General features: G+C 36.1%; 1 protein-coding gene across 1 annotated transcript in view; it reads right to left on the minus strand.

The window, feature by feature from the left end:
* The window catches only part of PCDH15 (protocadherin related 15), an 807,822-nt gene that overhangs the window by 575,237 nt on the left and 216,201 nt on the right, over positions 1-16,384 (minus strand). The gene's annotated exons all lie outside the window — the stretch shown is intronic.

A 16,384-nucleotide genomic window follows, 5' to 3' on the forward strand; every position in this document is an offset into this window, starting at 1 on the left:
CTCGAACATAACATACAGTACACCGATGTGTCCTATGAAAAGGTAAATAAAATTACTTATGAATTGTCTATTATCCCTGTGTTGAACAAACCTTAAGAATGGTGCCTGTCAATCAGTAGTGATTAATTTGTTATTTCAAACAATGCTAATACCGAAGTATCTCATGATAATGAACATAAATAGTATCATGAGCTATAACATCCATGATAATTAAAATGTGAAGGTTTTGCCTGGAAGATGTCAAAAGTACACTTCTGAGACATAAAGCACTCTCCCAGGAGGTACTCGGTCAGCCTGATAGGGCTGTGTCACACAGTTAAATGTACATGGCACAGTCCTGTGACTGCAACATAAATTGGCTTAAAGCCATCCAAGTACGTGTGCTATTTGGAAGATGATTTCAAGGTTTACTATTTATTAAAATTCTGCTATTATGTACATGGGCATGAATAAAAAAGGCTTTGGCGAGCATTGTCCTATATTGTAAGATATGTGCTCTCCCATATGAAGCTTAAAATATCAGAAATCTCCAGTTTTTCTCTCTTCATCCTGGTCAGTATTCATGGAGTTTCAGGTCACAGCATTTTTAGATCTAAAATATCTCATTACACTTCATTCTCTCCTTCCTATACCCCCTGACATAGCACAGCTCCTCACTATTTGTCACATCTACTCTTGCAGTGGTTTCCTCACTGATCTCCTAGAAGCTTTGTTCTCATTCTGCATTCATTTATTAACTAAACGAGAATTATTTTATGCACCCAAATCAAAGGTAAAATAATGGTACTTCTCTGCACAAAGAACTTAAGTTTCCTTTGGAGTGAAGAAAATTGTCTTCGAATATCATTCAAAGGGTGTCATGGTCTTAACATTGTTTACTTAGAATTAAGCACTGTGCCCTTCAGTCACATCAGAGCCCTTACTCTTGCTAGAATGTATCTTGCATTATTAAGGAAGTTTTGTCACCTAAATTCATTTCTGCCTCTACTCCTGCCTGGCAAGTCTCTGCTTCTCTTGGTAGAACTAGATTTCACCTATTCCATGAAAACTTGTCTATTTCCCCAGTCAGAATTTATCTTTTACTTCCATGTTCTCATAATACTTTGTTCATCTAGTTTTTTATTCATCTATGCATTCAAAAATTATTCAGTCAAATTTGTAGATAACTTACTACGTGCTGAACATGGGAATTAAAAACCAACAACTTCTTTCTTCATGGATCTGAGTGATCAGATAAAAGAAAGACTCATAAACAGCCACATAGGTATGGCACAGTGTGGTCTATGTGAGTCAATTCTTGAATAAATTCATTAACAACACAAACGGTTAAAATACAGAGAATGCCTGCTGGGAGTGGAAATGGGATACACAAGAAGGCAGAGGCAATCTGTGGAAAGAATAAAGGAAACATGACCAGTTCTTACAAGATGCAATTATTGGATTACCAACATGCCTTCTGTTTGTATTTCAAAGAGTAGTTACCTTTCAATACTATTTTCTCTCTCCTCACTCTCCTTCTCTTTCTCTCTCCCTCCCTCCCTCCATATAATATATATATATATAATATTTATATATGAGGTCACTGCCTTAGTTAAGATCCTCATAGCTGCAAAGTAGAGAAAAAGTGTGGTGAATCTGCATGTGAATATTGATAGAGGGATAGATATTTAATCAATAACTTTATAGGCAGGCAGGATAAAGGGAAAGGAAAGAAGGAGAAAGCTAGGCATACATGTACAAAAACCTCTCACCATTTGGTTACTATTAGATTTATGGGTAGATTTTTCTACACATCTAAGTCAAGTACGACTCCCCATATTCCAGCCCTCCCTCCCTCCCTTACCCTTCCCATTCTCAGTTCATTCTTTAGCCATAACAAACCAAATTTATGTTTGCTGTGCCATCTGCCAAAAGGCCTTTCCTCATCTTCTACCCCTGGTTAACTTCTATTTCTCTTTCAAGAACCTGGCAAGGCATCACATCTTCTAGAAAATCTTCCTTGTTGTCTAGATTAAATGCCTCTTCTCTGCATTCCTTCAATATACACTGTATTCCACTGGAAAAATTACTTCATAAAAAATATATTAGTATTTTCTTCTCATAAAAGCTCCTTCAGACCAAGTCTGTGTCACATTTATATATCTAAGTAACCTCAGAATCAGACTAGAGTTGATCCTGAAAGAATGCTTGTTGAACTTTTCTGAACTGCAGTCAGCCCAGCTGCAGTTGCTCATTGAATATCCCTCCATGAGTGCTGCTCAGAAGCCACTGTTCTCATTACATCCTGGCCGACAGAAACAGCCCAGGAATACAGGTGCAGCTACAGTTCCTCCCAGTCAGACCCCTTTAGATGACTTTCACTCAGCTTTATTCTTTTAGCAGCTTCCAAAACCCCACAATAAGATATTTTTCATGCCCAACCAATAAACTTTCTTTATTCTGAATCAAAACAAAAATGATTAAATAATTTTGACCCAAACCCTAATGAAGAGAGGTTAGTCAGATACATAAAAGTAATCTATTAATAACAGTGTTCACAACAGGCTAAGTGTTTGCTTTGGAATGATGTGTTCATGAAAGTATAATTAGTTTTGAAATGCACAAAAATATTTTTAATGACAAGTATATTCAGAACTGTCTTAAAAAAAGTAATTTTGGATGGAGTAACCAGGATGTATTATGTATGCTAAATATGCAAATGGAGATCAAAGTGAAAACTAGAAAGCAACTTGGGGGCTGGGTGATCCTGCTCTCTACGGTCTATGGATAATCTGTCTGCCAAGGAAAGACAGGTTAGCTGATGATGCCTGTGCCTTGGAAACAAACTTCTGTAATCTATTTAATTTCACCCTTGACTGTCCAGGTTAACTCACAAATTCATTGTTTTTCCTGCCTCAGACTCCTAACCACTCAGACCCCTACCTGATTCCCATATCCAATTTGTTGTAAAATGCAGGATATGAATACAAACAGCTGAATGCCCAGTGTGATTTATTTCCACAAATTTGTCATCAAGCTAAAAATAAGCCGTATATTTTTTCTGTGTATTTTTAAATTTCATGCAACAAGTCAGATTTAAAACCTAAAAATGTATTAGCAAGATATGGAAGGACTGGTTTCAAATGAAATGAACCTGTGTCTTATTATGACCTGAAGCTTAAGATCATGTTACTCTACAAAGGGAATATCCAGAACTGTCCATATATGTTCATTCCTTACTAGGAAGAGAGAACAGCCAGGTAGACCCTATTTCCACCTTAGCCTATTCTCAAAACTTCCAATGTCTTTTTTTAAAAAATTATTTTATTTATTTATTTTTGGCTGCTTTTGTTCTTCGTTGCTACGCACGGGGTTTCTCTAGTTGCAGCGAGTGGGGGCTACTCTTCGTTGCAGTGTGTGGACTTCTCATTGTGGCGACTTTGCTTGTTTCGGAGCTCAGGCTCTAGGCACGTGGGCTTCAGTAGTTGTGGCATGTGGGCTCAGTAGTTGTGCCTTGTGGGCTCTAGAGCGCAGGCTCAGTAGTTATGGCACATGGGCTTAGTTGCTCCACAGCCTGTGGGATCTTCCCAGACCAGGGCTGGAACCCGTGTCCCCTGCACTGGCAGGCGGACTCTTAACCACTGCGCCACCAGGGAAGCCCCAAACAATGTCTTTTTAATAAAATTTCAAATATATTGACTTTTTTCTTATATTAACATGGCAATTGCCATAAATATGTCCAATGACTAGCATATTTCCTGCCTAGACCTCTCCTCTGAGTCTGGGTCCTGCTGCTCAGACAAACACCTGTACTTGCAATTTCAAAGGTGCCTTAAATGTAACACTCCAAAATGGATTCTAGTTGCTACCCCCAGACCATACCTGGCCTCTTCCAGTATGTACTATTTCAGTGAATAGCACAATTTTGTGCCAAGTTGCATAAACCAGACACCAGGGGGTCACCTTTGAGCCTGCCCATCACCTTTGCTTTTCTATGTTGAATCCCTCAATAAATCTTGACTTTCATTACTACAGAAAAACTTCTTATATCCACCTACAGCTTTCAATCTGATGTCACTACACTAATCCAATCTCTTACCTAGTCTAACAGGTTTTCCTAACTGTGGACCCTACAGGCAATTAACTCTTTTAATTTTCTATCTTTAACCACAGTGATCTTTTACAAATTAAAACATGCTTACCAGTTAATGATGTACTATTGCTTTTATGTTAAAACAAAACTTTCATGGTCTACAACTCTATAGTATGATTTTAGAATGAAAACCAAAATATATGGCCTACAAAGTCCTGCATGAAGCCTTCTCCTTCCTCTCCAGTCTCGTTTATTTCCATGTTCTCACTTGCTCTCTGCATTCCAGACAGGTGTTTCTTTTCTTTTCTTTAATCATGCTATCTTTTGTCCTGAGATACCTAAAGATCTTTCCAGATTGCATTATTTCTTATTTCTAATCTTCGCACTCAACCCATTATTCACTTATATATTCTTTAGATTTTAACCTGTGCTTCACTTTTCCAAAGAAATCATTTCCAATCCCCAGGTTCCCTGATATATACTCAGTTAATTCTGCCTTCTAATATCAAGTTATGAATATCTGACTCCTCACTGACAGAAAACGCAGTGATAATCTAGATCTTGTTTCTGTTCCTCAGAGTTGTGTTCCCAGGGCAAAGTTCCTGCCACATAGGTGTCAGCAACTATTTCTTGAATGCAAACATGAAGAGCCTTGACCAAATTTGCAACAATTTTTAAAAAGTCCTCTATAACTTAATCTTTTTTCTTTTTAACGTTTGAAATGTCATTTTCATATAAAAATAATGGGGAAAGCATGTGTTACAAATTAGTTATTAAAAGACAGGACCACTGATACGACCTCAGCAGAAATGCGAAGGGTAGCACCACATGCCACCTGAAAATATGTCACTTTGGCATGTGGAGCTGAAGGCAATAAAGACCCAGCAGACTCAGCAAAACCCTTTTTTTTTTCCTCCTCCTTTTTAACAGCCTAAAAGAATTTAGAAAGGGGGCCTGTACCAGGAAGAGAGCTATTACTAGAGATAATTTTTTCATTTGAGAGAAGTATCTGCATGCAGGGCAAACATTTGTTTACTGAACATTTCCTTTTCTCATCTTCCTGTGAACTCTCTCTTTCCCTTTGAAGACTCAGACCACTTATCCCTTTCCTTAGCTCAGGATGGTATTTAAGCCTCAATTGCCAGGTTGTGTTTGAGTCTCATATTTTTGTACATAATTAAATTTGTTTTTCCCCTGTTAATTGTTCTATTACAGGGAGCTCTCAGTCAAGAACCTAGAAATGTAGAAGAAAAATTTTTCCTTCCCTATGAGGAAAAAGCTACTATTTAAGTAAAGAAAGAGACAGTTTTGTAGGAATTCAGGATTTTGAGGGATTAGTTATGAAAGATCACAGAGAGCTCAGAATTATAAAGAGGAGTAATGAAAAGAGAAGGAGAAATTTTTCACTTGTTTCCAATTATCTATAATTTCTATTAGAATTCTACACTCTGATCATCCAGTTGACTGAACTGAAGAACTATTACGGAGCAAACTTACTCCAATATCCTATTAATGGCAAGCATGCATTCCAAGTTCCTTCATGGTTTTATCAAATTGCATCTTAAAGAAATAAAACTCAAAAACCTCAGATATCAAAGCTCTCATGATATCAAAGATCACAAATACTTTTGTGTCAGTCTTTTAGAACTTTTACTCGGCCATTTCCTTACCAGCTCCCTATGAGTATCAGTGAATTATTCTAGCACTTAGCAGAGTATTTGACATACTATACTCATTCAATATATTTGTTGAACTAGGGAACATCTTCCGCCATGGTAAAGCAATAAAACAAATAACCAATTAAATCATTATTATTCATCATTTCAAATCTTTTGGGGAGTGTTTAAAGTGTTAAAGGAATTGATTCCTAATACAGCATAGAGCTTAAGAACATGTGCTTTGGAGTCAGAAAACCAAGTTTTACATCCTAACCTTGGCTTTTAATAGCTGTGTAAATTAAGTAGATTATTAACTTCTTATACCTCAGTTTAGGTAAATAGGTGTAATAGTAAGTATAACTACTTCATAGATTTATTACAAGTATAAATGAGATAATCTATGATAACTTCATTTTGCATGGCAAAATGTACAGGCAGAATAGATGCACCTTAATTTGTACAGTATCATTATTTTAAGGAAGGTATTTGGAAAATCGTTCCTAATTTTTTCCCTTTGACCAAAAGGTGGCAGAGAATCCCTTGGATTTCCCTAAATTTTCAGTGAGGGCTGATCTTATTACATATGTGGTTGTGAAGTGCATTCTCATTAAGAATAAAAGCAGCCACATGACATGTTACTGATGGTCTGTATGGACAGAAAAATTGGAATTCTTGTTCCAGATATCAACCTAGAACCACTATCCTGGAATGAACTTACTGGAGGCAAATAGAATCCTCGAACTCCATGAGTCCTCCAATAAGGATTGCAAGACCATTTTAGAAAATAATGTGCTCACAATGACCCACTGGTCCCATAATAGTCTGGAAATGCATTGGTGTCCAAATGATCAAGCAGAAAGATCATGAAAGAGTCACAGATACTCTGAAAACTCTACTCTTTTCAACATTCCTCTATTATCACTTTGGATATTCAAAGTCATCTGGTGTTTCTTATCTAGAAGCTTTCATTTTCCTACACACACATACACACACACACACACACACACACACACACACACACACACACATTTTCTCTCCCCTCTCCGTCTCCCTCTGGATCAGTCACTTAGTTCAAAGCAATTTGGCCTCTCATTCAAAGGAGTATTGCGCTCTCAAAATTTCTGGCTGCACAAACATTTTATTTTCAATTTGCTTGTCACAAGCAGTAGCAGAGAGACTATTCTTATATTTTTCTGTTGATCTTTGGAATATTCATTTCCAGGAAAATACACACAGGAGTGAAATCTTAATACAAAAACTCTTGTTTTACATTTTGACTCTCTCATTCAAAAGAAAAGGAGTTTGACCTTGAAATTTATAAGATCAATCGAACTATAAGTTGTAAAACTGCAGTCAACAAACAGACCATAACTGAAAAAGCAAAATGAACTGAGTAAGCTAAAGGACATTACAAGTAAGTCATTTTCAATTCAAGAATAAGATATTAGCATTAATAGATTTCAAATATTACCATGGATGAAGGAAGGTGTATTTTATTATGCCTTAGTGTCATCATTAATTGGATTATATAATTTGATTACAATGTTCCAACAATATGGTCTAGTAATGCCCACTGAAGTCATTAATGATTATTGTTCTATGTCACTGCTTTCATTAGGACGATTTACATAGAGGCCATGGCTCCCTCAATCTCTACATTTTTTTCAGAAGTTACTATTTATTTCATATTCTAATTGGTCTATCAACAACAATAAGATTTAAGATTTTTACATGGTTGGCATTTGGTGAGAGAAACCCATTCTCATTCTTAAGAAATTAATGGATCTAAGTAATAGAAAGATAAGTAAAGGGCTGCAGGAAGAAGGCAGAAAAGGAACTGAATTGTAAGAAGTCTGATCAGAAGATCAAGTAATACTTTTTTTTTTTTTGCGGTACGCGGGCCTCTCACTGCTGTGGTCTGTCCTGTTGCGGAGCACAGGCTCCGGACGCGCAGGCTCAGCGGCCATGGCTCACGCGCCCAGCCGCTCCGCGGCATGTGGGATCTTCCTGGACCGGGGCACAAACCCGTGTCCCCTGCATCGGCAGGGGGACTCTCAACCACTGCGCCACCAGGGAAGCCCTCAAGTAATACTTTTAAAATTATTTTTGTTCACTGGGAATATTACTATAATTCATTATTTTATAATTTCATGTAATGCATTGTCAAATATGTTAGTATTTGTACCCAAGTGTAATGCTCTTACTTAATTCACACTGCATGAGTTAGAAGCTCTTTGAGTTTTCTTTCCATTGATAGCGACAGTTTTTCCTTACTCATATAAACTTCTGTCACAGGATCATAACTACGTTTGAGGAATTTGACATGTATGAAATAGTTCTTAGTCCAAGGTATTTATGTCACCGCTGACATCAGAAGCAGCAGCATGGTATTGTGGTTATGGACATAGCCTTGGGAAACAGACTGTCTAGGTTCAGTACTAGCCACATTTTAGCACTTGTTAGCTTTTAAGATCTTTGAAAGTGACTTAAACTCTCTGTAGCTCAGTTGCATTAGTTGTAAAACTGAAATTATTGTATGGAATAGTGATTGGCATATGGAAGTGCTTTATAAGTTATTGTTAGGTAAATTCTAAACAAATGAGCTAATCACATACAAAATTTGTATATCTCTACATTTTAAAAGCAGTGACTTTTACATATTTTTAATTAAGTAGTAGTTTCTTAAATTCTTCAACAGTCAAAGGAAAACCATATTTTATTAGCAGAACAAAATAGGCTTCATATATGTTAGCATTTTTGTTGTGCATTTAATGTACTGGAATAGCAGCAATACATTTAATTATATGGCCACAGATTGCTAAGAATACATAGTTATAGCTGAATCAAGCAAAAGATCTTTCTAAAATTATCACAGGAATGCTTATAACTAAAATAAAAAATCTGTTTTGGTAATCTAATGTAAAGTGGATTTTGTACTCCTAAAATCTCTTTGCAAGATCTTGCTTTCTGTTACTCTAAAAATCTTCCTAAAAGGCTTTTTGCATTAGCTTTTTAAACCATATTATCTAATTTGTCTTTATGTTTTACAATTAACATATAAAGGAAAAAGAAAGGGATAAAGATTTATGTCAATGAGGAAAACAAAATTATACAAAAAAAATACTTTTTGAAAAGCAGTTAAAGAATTTACATTCATATTTCTGAAAGCTAATTTATTTTCTAATTACTCTTTTTTTTAATATCTTAATTGGACTATAATTGCTTTACAATGGTGTGTTAGTTTCTGCTTTATAACAAAGTGAATCAGCTATACATATATCCCCATATTTCTTCCCTCTTGCGTCTCCTTCTCTCCCACCCTCCCTATCCCACCCCTCTAGGTGGTCACAAAGCACTGAGCTGATCTCCCTGTGCTATGCTCCTGCTTCCCAGTAGCCATCGATTTTACATTTGGTAGTGTATATATGTCCATGCCACTCTCTCACTTTGTCCCAGCTTACCCTTCCCCCTCCCTGTGTCCTCAAGTCCATTCCCTAGTAGGTCTGCATCTTTATTCCTGTCCTGCCCCTAGGTTCTTCATAACCATTTTTTTTCTTTTTAGATTCCATATATATGTGTTAGCATACAGTATTTATTTTTCTCTTTCTGACTGACTTCACTCTGTATGACAGACTCTAGGTCCATCCACCTCACTACAAATAACTCAATTTCGTTTCTTTTTATGGCTGAGTAATATTCCATTGTATATATGTGCCACATCTTCTTTATCCATTCATCTGTCAGTGGACACTTAGGTTGCTTCCATGTCCTGGCTATTGTAAATGGAGCTGCAATGAACATTGTGGTACATGACTCTTTTTGAATTATGGTTTTCTCAGGGTATATGCCCAGTAGTGGGATTGCTGGGTTGTGTGGTAGTTCTATTTTTAGTTTTTTAAGGAACCTTCATACTGTTCTCCATAGTGGCTGTATCAATTTACATTCCCACCAACAGTGCATTCCAAAGGGTTCCCTTTTCTCCACACCCCCTCCAGCATTTATTGATTGTAGATTTTTTGATGATGGCCGTTCTGACCAGTGTGAGGTGATATCTCATTGTAGTTTTGATTTGCATTTCTCTAATGATTAATGACGTTGAGCATTCTTTCATGTGTTTGTTGGCAATCTGTATATCTTCTTTGGAGAAATGTCTATTTAGGTCTTCTGACCATTTTTGGAGTGGATTGTTTGTTGTTTTGATATTGAGCTGCATGAGCTGCTTGTAAATTTTGGATATTAATCCTTTGTCAGTTGATTCATTTGCAAGTATTTTCTAATTACTCTTAATGAGGTAGCTCAGAGGAAATTCTGAATCACGATTCTTACTAAGATGCTCAACGAGGTCAAAAGCTAAAAGCTGCAGCATCAACATCACTGTTTAAAACTGCATTCTTCATACAAAGATTTTTTTATTTTTTTTGTGGTACGCGGGCCTCTCACCGTTGTGGCCTCTCCCGTTGCGGAGCACAGGCTCCAGACGCTCAGGCCCAGCGGCCATGGCTCACGGGCCCAGCTGCTCTGCGGCATGTGGGATCCTCCCGGACCGGGGCACGAACCCACATTCCCTGCATCGGCAGGCGGACTCTCAACCACTGCGCCACCAGGGAAGCCCCAAACAAAGATTTTTAATAATTCTTTGTGTACAGTCTGCTTTGCCTCTTTAAATCAAGTTGTTTGCTACAATCCACTTATGATTATCTAAACTGTCCATAAAAAAGCAAACTCTATGGACTGAATTATAAGGAAAAAATTTAAAGCATTTTATTACTCATAATATTAAAGACCATATCCACGTAAACATCACATCTGTTTTCCTACCTCTTCTGGTTTTATTAAGATATTATTGACATATATGTAAGTTTAAGGTATACAGTGTGATGAATTGATACATGTATATATTGTAAAGTGATTACCACAATAAGTTTATTTAACACCTCCATACTCATATAAATACCCATTTTTGTGTGAGGTGATAACGTTTGAGGTCTACTCTCTTAACAACTTTCAAGTATATAATATTGATATAATATTGTTAATTATAGTCACTGTGTTGTACATTAAATCCTCAGAATTTATTCATCTTAGAGCTGGAATATTGTACCCTTTGGCCAACATCTGTCCATTTTCCCCATCCACCAGCCACTGGCAACCATAAGTTTCTATGAGTTCAGCTTTTTTAGATTCCACGTATAAGTGAGAAGGTATGTATTTGACTTTGACTTATTTCACTTAGCATAATGCCCTCAAAGTCTATCATGGTTTTGCCACAAGCAAGATTTACTTCATTTTTATGGCTGAATAATATTCCATTTTGTACATATATTACATTTTCTTCATTAATCTGTCAATGGACACTTAGGTCATCTCCATCTCATAATTTGCATATGTTGAACCATGCTGCATCCCAGGAATAAATCCCACTCGATGGTGATGTATGATCCTTTTAATTTGCTGCTGATTTTAGTTTGCTAGCATTTTCTTGAGAATTTTTGCCTCTGTACTCACCAAGGATATTGGTCTGTAGTTTTCTTCTTGTGTAGTGTACTTTTCTGGCTTTGGTAACAGAATAATGATGCCCTCATATAATGAGTTTGGCAGTGATTCTTCCTCTTCAATTTTTTTGGAAGAGTTTGAGAAGGACTGACATTAATTCTTTCTAAATATTTGATAGAATTCAGTGAAACCATCTGGTTAGTCCTGGGCTTTTCTTTGTTGGAATGTTTTGGTGACTGGTTCAGTTTCCTTACTCATTATTGATATGTTCAAATTTCCTGTTTCTTCATGATGCAGTCTTAGTAGATTGCATTGCTAGGAATTTATCTGCTTCTTCTAGGTTATCCAATTTCTTGGTGTATAAGTGTTCAGAGTAACTGCCTATGATCCTTTGTATTTCTGTAGTGTCAGTAGTAATGTGTCCTCTTTTATTTGATATATTTATTTGAATCCTCTCTCTTCTTTCTTAGTCTAGTAAAATGTTTGTCAATTTTGTTAGATTTAAAAAAAAGATAGCTCTTAGTTGCATTGATCTTTTCTATTGTTTTTTCCTGTTCTCTGTGTCATCTATTTCTGCTCTGATCTTTGTTATTTCCCTCTTTCTGTTAACTTTGGGCTTCTTCTAGTCCCTTGAAATGTACAGTTAGGTTGTTTATTTGTGATCTTTCTTTTTTCTTAATGTAGGCTTTTAAAAATTAATTAATTAATAATTAATTAATTGCTATAGCCTTCACTGTTGCATTGCTTTTACTGCATCCCATACGTTTTGATATATTGTGTTCCCATTTTCATTCACTTCAAGATACTTTTTAAAATTTCTCTTTTGACTTATTCTTTGATGTTCTGATCCATTGATGTTCTGGCAAGTGTTGTTTTAATTTCCACACATCTGTGATTTTTCCAGTTTCCTCCTATTACTGATTTCTTGTTTTATAACATTGTGGTCAGAAAAGATACTTGGTATGACTTCAGCTTCTTACATTTGCTAACATTTGTTTTGTGAATTAATGAATAATCTACCCTGGAGAATGTTCTGTGTGCACTTGAAAAATTGTGTATGCTGCTGCTGTTAAGTGGAATGTACTGTATGTTTGTATTAGGGCCATTTAGTGTAATGTATAATTCAAAAATTCAGTGTTTCCTTATTAATATTTTGGTTGGATGAGATATTCATTGTTGAAAGTGGAGCACTATGGTCCTCTACTATTATTGTATTGTTATCTATTTCTCACTTCAGATCTGCTAGTATTTGACGAATATATTTAGGTACTCTGATGTTGGGTACATATATATTTAGGATTTTTATATCTTCCTTTTGAATTGCCCCCCTTTTTATTATATAATGATTTCTTTTGTTTCTTGTTAGAGTTTTCTACTTAAAGTCAACTTTGTTCAACATAAGTATAGCTATTCATGCCCTCATAGCTACTCGTGATCTCTTTTGGTTTCCATTTGTATGGAAATGCCTTCGTTTTGAGCTTCTATATGTCCTTAAAGCTGAAGTGAGTCTTTTGTAGGTAGTATATAGTTGGGTCTTGCTTTTTAAATCACTCAGCCACTCTGTGCTTTCTGATTTGATAATTTAGTCCATTTAGATTTACAGTAAATATTGATGGGTAAGGACTTACTAATTCTATCTCATTTATTGTTTTTTGGCTGCTTTGTAGTTCCCTTGCTCCTTTTTTCCTCTTTGCTGCCTATCTTGTGATTTATTGATTTTCTCTAATGATGTGTTTTGCTTCCCTTCTCTTTGCCTTTTGTGTATCTGCTGAAAGTTTTTACTTTTCAGTTATCATGGGGCTTACAGAAAGCATCTTATAAATATAGCAGTCTATTTTAAGATGATAACAACTTACCTTCAATTGCATACACTCTACACGTTTACTCTCTCACCCCCACAATTTTACATTTTTTGTGTCACAATTTAAATTTTTGTATTGTGTATCCATTAACTAATTATTGTAGCTATAGTTATTTTTAATACTTTTGTCCTTTAATGTTTATACTAGAGTTAAGTGATTATCAAACCACCATATTACAGCATTAGAATAATCTGAAGTTGACTATATATTTACCTTTACCTCATGTTTTAAAATATTTATGTTTTATTATTATTTATCCTTTTGTATCAGTTCAAATAATTCCTTTTAGCATTTCTTGTAAAGTAGGTGTAATGGTCTCTCCTTCATTTCTGAAAGACAACTTTGTCATGTAAGTATTATTGGTTAGCATGTTTTTTCTTTAAGCACTGTGAATATATCATCCCACTCTGTCCTGTCCTATACGTTTTCTGCTGATAAATCCATCTATAGTCTTAAGGGGTTTCCCCTATATGTGAGAAATTTTCTTTTTCTGTTTTTAAAATTCTCTTTGTCTTTGATTTTAGGTGGTTTTATTATAATGTGTCTTTTGAAAAATTGTTTTGGGTTGAAATTTTGGGGGTGATTTATTAACTTCTTGAACATCAATATATAAATCTCCCCTAGATTTGGAACATTCTCAGCCCTAACTTTTTAAAATAAGTTTTGTGCTACCTTCTCCCTTTCCTCCTTCTGGGGACTCCAATAATGCATAGATTGTTTCTTTTTTTTTTTTTTTTTTTTTTGCAGTACGCAGGCCTCTCACTGTTGTAGCCTCTCCCGTTGCGGAGCACAGGCTCCGGACACGCAGGCTCAGCAGCCATGGCTCACGGGCTAAGCTGCTCCATGGCATGTGGGATCTTCCCAGACCAGGGCATGAACCCATGTCCCCTGCATCGGCAGGCAGACTCAACCACTGCACCACCAGGGAAGCCCTAGACTGTTTCTTTTAAGGGTACTCCATAATTCACTTAGGATTTCCTAACTCTTTTTAATATCCAGTTTTTGTTGTTCTTGTTCTCCTCTGACTGAATGATTCCAAATAAACTGTCTTCCAGTTTATTAATTCTTTCTTCTGCATGGTTGAGTCTACTATTGAAGCTCTTTATTGAATATCTTCAGTTCAATCATTGCATTCTTCAACTCTAGGGTTTCTTCTATTTTTTTTCTTTTGAATTTTATATTTTTATACAGCAGGTGCTTATTAGTCATCCATTGTATACACATCAGTGTATACATGTCAATCCCAATCTCCCAATTCATCACACCACCAACCCCACTGCCGCTGCTTCCCCCCCACCTTGGTGTCCATACGTTTGTTCTCTGCCTCTGTGTCTCAATTTCTGCCATGCAAACCATTTCATCTGTACCAGTTTTCTAGGTTCCACATATATGCATTAATATGTGATATTTGTTTTTCTCTTTCTGACTTACTTCACTCTGTATGACGGTCTCTAGATTCATACACGTCCCTACAAATGACCCAATTTCGTTCCTTTATATGGCTGAGTAATATTCCCTTCTATATATATGTACCACAACTTCTTTATCCATTTGTCTGTCGATGAGTATTGAGGTTGCTTCCATGACCTGGCTATTGTAAATAGTGCTGCAGTGAACATTGGGGTGCATGTGTCTTTTTGAATTTTGGTTTTCTCTGGATATATGCCCAGTAGTGGGATTGCTGGTCATATGGTAATTCTATTTTTAGATTTTAAGGAACCTCCATACTGTTCTCCATAGTGTCTGTCTCAATTTACATTCCCACCAACAGTGCAAGAGGGGTCCCTTTTCTCCATACTCTTTCCAGCATTTGTTGTTTGTAGATCTTCTGATGATGCCCATTCTAACTGGTGTGAGGTGATACCTCATTGTAGTTTTCATTTGCATTTCTCTAATAATTAGTGATGTTGAGCAGCTTTTCATGTGCTTCTTGGCCATCTGTATGTCCTCTTTGGAGAAATGTCTATTTAGATCTTTTGCCCATTTTTTGATTGGGTTGTTTGTTTTTATAATATTGAGCTGCATGAACTGTTTATATATATTGGAGATTAATCACTAGGCTGTTGATTCATTTGCAAATATTTTTTCCACTCTGAGGGTTGTCTTTTTGTCTTGTTTATGGTTTCCTTTGCTGTGCAAAAGCTTTGAAGTTTCATTAGGTCCCATTTGTTTATTTTTGTTTTTATTTCCATTACTCTAGGAGGTGGATCAATGTCAAAGAGTGTTCTTCCTATGTTTTCCTCTAAGAGTTTTATGGTGTCCAGTCTTACATTTAGGTCTCTAATCCATTTTGAGTTTCTTTTTGTGTATGGTGTTAGGGAGTGTTCTAATTGCATTCTTTTACATGTAGCTGTCCAGTTTTCCCAGCACTACTTATTGAAGAGGCTGCCTTTTCTTCATTGTACATCCTTTGTCATAGATCAGTTGACCATAGGTGTGTGGGTTTATCTCTGGGCTTCCTATCCTGTCCCATTGATCTATATTTCTGTTTTTGTGCCAGTACCATATTGTCTTGATTACTAAAGCTTTGTAGTATAGTCTGGAGTCAGGGCGTCTGATTCCTCCAGCTCCCTTTTTTTCCCCTCAAGACTGCTTTGGCTATTTGGGTCATTTGTGTCTCCATACAAATTTTAAGATTTTTGGTTCTACTTCTGTAAAAAATGCCATTGGTAATTTGATAGGGATTGCATTGAATCTGTAGATTGCTTTGGGTAGTATAGTCATTTTCACAATATTGATTCTTCCAATCCAGGAATATGGTATATCTCTCCATCTGTTGGTATCATCTTTAATTTCTTTCATCAGTGTCTTATAGTTTTCTGCATACAGGTCTTTTTTCTCCCTAGGTAGGTTTATTAGTAGGTATTATATTCTTTTTGTTGCAGTGGTAAATGGGGGTGTATCCTTAATTTCTCTTTCAGATTTTTCATCATTAGTGTATAGGAATGCATGAGATTTCTGTTCATTAGTTTTGTATCCTGCAACTTTACCAAATTCATTGATTAGCTCTAGTAGTTTTCTGGTGGTGTCTTAAGATTCTGTACATATAGTATCATGTCATCTGCAAACAGTGACAGTTTTACTTCTTCTTTTCCAATTTTTACTCCTTTTATTTCATTTTCTTCTCTGTTGCTGTGGCTAGGACTTCCAAAACAATGTTGAATAATAGTGGCGAGAGTGGACATCTTTATCTTGTTCCTGATCTTAGAGGAAATGCCTTCAGTTTTTCTCCATTGAGAATGATGTTTGTTGTAGATTGTCATATATGGCCTTTATTATTCTGATGTAGGTTCCCTCTA

The sequence above is a fragment of the Globicephala melas genome, chromosome 16, assembly GCF_963455315.2.
Source record: "Globicephala melas chromosome 16, mGloMel1.2, whole genome shotgun sequence".
Taxonomy (NCBI): domain Eukaryota; kingdom Metazoa; phylum Chordata; class Mammalia; order Artiodactyla; family Delphinidae; genus Globicephala; species Globicephala melas.